We start from the raw sequence: 3,494 nt of genomic DNA on the forward strand, positions 1-3,494 counted from the left end.
ACACTCCAGGACCAAAAACCGGTCCGGGCAGAAAAGGCACAACCCAACCAGCAGTGCCGCACGAAAGTTGTTTCGGAGGCGCAGAACCCAGCCCGGCAAAACCACCAAGAGACACACCCAGGGAAGCAGTCCAGGAGGCAGACACGCCCCGAGCGGAACGCGCCAGGACACCCGCCGGACAGGGCAAACCAGCACCAAGAAAGGCAAGAGCAAAGACCGCCAGAAATCAGCGACCCAAAAGAGAGCCCGGAAGTAGCCGGAGCCAAACCAGCCAAGCCAAAGGACACGGGGAGAGACACAGAAGAGCGAAACACCCCAGAACGAGCCCCAGAAAAGGACAAGGCACGTGCGAAAGCCACCAGGCCAGAAATACGGGCCCACAGATCCCAAAGGGACAAAAAGGGGAAGACAGCAAACTCCCCAAGACCAAGGAGAAACCCCATGGGGGCACCAAAGAGCGACCAGAAGGAGAAGAGAGCAACCCCGAAAGTAATCCAGAAACCCAACAAGCCAGCAGAAGGGAGAAAGGAAACCGGGATCCGGAAGGCACGGACAGCAGCCGAAGGCCTAGCAAGGGAACCAGAGGAGGAACACCACCTCGAGAAAGAAGATCAGTGCCCCGCATAGGAAGACAAGGCAAACCACCAACGAGAAGCCTCCAGCACCAAAAGCAAGAGGTCGGGCAGACCACGTCCAGAAAGAGGGACGGAGACCACAGAGGAGAGGGGAGGAGGCCCCATCGCCAGGCCCGCAGCAGAGGAACTCCAAACCCAGGCACAGAGACGAGGGAAACCACCGACCCAGGGAGTCCGCCACCACATTGACCACACCCCCAATGGGTGGAGCAGACAGGGCCAGAAGATGAAGCACCGCCCAAGCCGAGATGGAACAAGCCACCAGACTCAGGGACGAACCGTGGGGCCCCCCCCAGGAGACACAGAGAAGCCACAGTCACCGTGCAGACCGATCGCACCAAGACATGGCAACCCTCCAGACGAAGGAGGAAATAATGAAGCCCCCGTAGTACTGCAAACAACACCAACCAGGAGGACGACCCGCGAGACTCCGACGGGAGCCAGTGTGCCAGCACCACCCCACGGGCCAGAGCGTAGCCCAAGCCCGAGGCGCAGGTATCCGTGGCCACAACCAGAGGAGGAGGGAGATGAAACAACATCCCCACGGAAAGGCGGGAGTGGACCAGCCACCACCGGAGAGTAGACAACATCCAGAGACACAGGAACAGGAACCGCAAAGTCCAGGACAGGAGAGGGGATCCACCTCTGCTCGAGCCACAGCAGAGGCCGCAGACGAACCCAGGCCCAGGGCACAGTGAAAACAGAAGCAGCCAAGAGGCCCGAACCTCCAGCCACCGAAGAAGGGGAGCCGAGACAAGCAACAGCAACAACCACAGCAAAGACTGCAGGAGACGAATCCGGGCGCCCGACAGGAACAACCAGCCCAACACAGAAGAGAACACTGGCCCGACGAAGGTCCTCCGGGACGCAGGCACCAGGAGACAAATGGGCAAGTAGAACAAACACTCGTGGCCCCAGAGAGAAGACATGGACAAGTGAAGGCGGCGAGACACGACCGCCAGGGACGGATCCTGAACCAACCAGACGTCCAAACACGGGAACACAGACACCCCCAGGAGAGGGAGAAGGGCCACCAAGGGAGCCATCACCACGGAGAACACCCGGGGGGGCGGACCGAAGACCAAAGGGGGGACGCAGAACAGCCAGCGCCGACCCAGCAGGCAGAAGCGCAGGAAACGTAGACACCGCACAGCCACCGGGACGTGCAGGCACGCAACATGGAGGTCCAGAGAGGAGAACATCCAACCGGACTGGAATCAGCTGAAAATCTTCCGGAGAGACACCATCACGAACAGGAACTCCAGCACGAACAAGTGCAGACCCCGAAGGGCGAAGACCCCCCCTGAACTTCTGACAAAACAGCCAGCACCCATCAGCCCGAGGACGTCAGGCGCCAAGCACGAAGGAGCCAGCGAAGACACCCAACAGCCAGAGGAGGACCACCAGCGAGAACGGGCCCCAGGGTGGCATAGTCCGGACGCTGCGGACCAGACCCGGCACCCCACTGAGACACCTCCAGAAACTTCCGGGAAAAAAACCTGCCAGATCCACGCTGAGCCCAAAAGGAGGACCGGCGAAATCCAGAAGGCAGGCGGAAAGTCCAGGCACCAGAGAAGGAGGAACCCCCTCTGGGCGGAAGAACACGAAAGGACAAAGAATGCTTGAGCACCTCGAAGACCCTGAGTAGCCACACCTCCAGAGAGACACCAAACAGACAGGCATCAGCGGAAGGCGGCCCCAAAGCCATGGAACGCCGGGCCGCGTCCGACATCCAAACCAGCAGAAACAGGATACGGCGGGTAGCAACAGAGGAACTACAGGACACAGCAGAAGCCCCCACAGAAGCAAAGGCGTCGACCGAGAGATGTGATCCTCCAGGCGGGCTAGTCCAGAAACGCCCGAACGAACAGCCAGATGAGAAGCAGCAGAAGACATCTTCAGGGCAGAATATGCCCACTCGCCCACACCGTCCATCAGAACGTGACCAGCAGCTATGGAAGGACGATCCATAAGACAGGCCACCGCAGAGTCCACAGGAACGGAGAAAGGCAAAGAGTCAGCCACATCCCAAAAAGGAGAAAACAAGGACAAGAAGAACCGAAGAAAACAGAAATCCCAACAGCAAGCAACAGGAGTCCAGAAGAAGGCGCCCAAACCGGGCATCAGCACACCTCCAGGCATCCCAGGAGAGGGGAGGAGGCCCCACCGGAAAAGAAACACCACCCCACACGACGGAGGCAGCAAACGACCAACGCTCCAAGCCGAGCTCCAGGCATCCGTGCAACTACCCCAGTAGAACAGGAGAGGGTAGGGGAGGGAACGCAGTGCAGTGGAACAGACTCCTCCAACGGAAAGCGAAGAAAGAACAACACTGCCGAGCACTTACCGTCAGCAGACCCCCACCAGACGCCAAGCCAGGACGCCAAGATGCAGAAGACCAGCGTCCAGGCCACAGCGCACGTGAACACCGGGCAACGTAGAAGTCAAATGTAGAGGAAGCGCAGCAAAGACCACTGCAATGGGGAACGAAACAAACAGCTGCTCCATAAACAGTAGAGGCTAGTGGAGGGGATGTAGCACAGTGGTAGAGCGCATGCTTCGCATGTATGAGGCCCCGGGTTCAATCCCCGGCATCCCCAGGAGTCTCTGGTCCGTAGCTTGGCGTGTTCCAGAAGGCCAGCCTGCCACCCAAGCACAAAACACAAAAACACGGCACGGCACAGTGCAAGTACAGCGAACAAGGCCAGCCCAGAAGAGACGGCATACCGGACCTGCATGTTCTCCCCACAGATCACAGGTAGCACCAAGAACGTCCTAGGGTGAATAGAGCATAGAACCAGGCAGCAACAAAAACCCCACGGACATCGGGCAAAACATTGTCAGCCAGAAAGATCCCCG

General features: G+C 59.1%; 1 non-coding gene across 1 annotated transcript; it reads left to right on the forward strand.

Moving 5' to 3' along the window:
- The first annotated feature begins 3,163 nt into the window (after window positions 1-3,163).
- TRNAA-CGC (transfer RNA alanine (anticodon CGC)) lies at window positions 3,164-3,235 on the forward strand. The gene has a single exon. It is a non-coding gene; the product is annotated as a tRNA-Ala (tRNA).
- The last annotated feature ends 259 nt before the right edge of the window (window positions 3,236-3,494 follow it).

This window comes from Lissotriton helveticus, chromosome 3_1 (assembly GCF_964261635.1).
Source record: "Lissotriton helveticus chromosome 3_1, aLisHel1.1, whole genome shotgun sequence".
Taxonomy (NCBI): domain Eukaryota; kingdom Metazoa; phylum Chordata; class Amphibia; order Caudata; family Salamandridae; genus Lissotriton; species Lissotriton helveticus.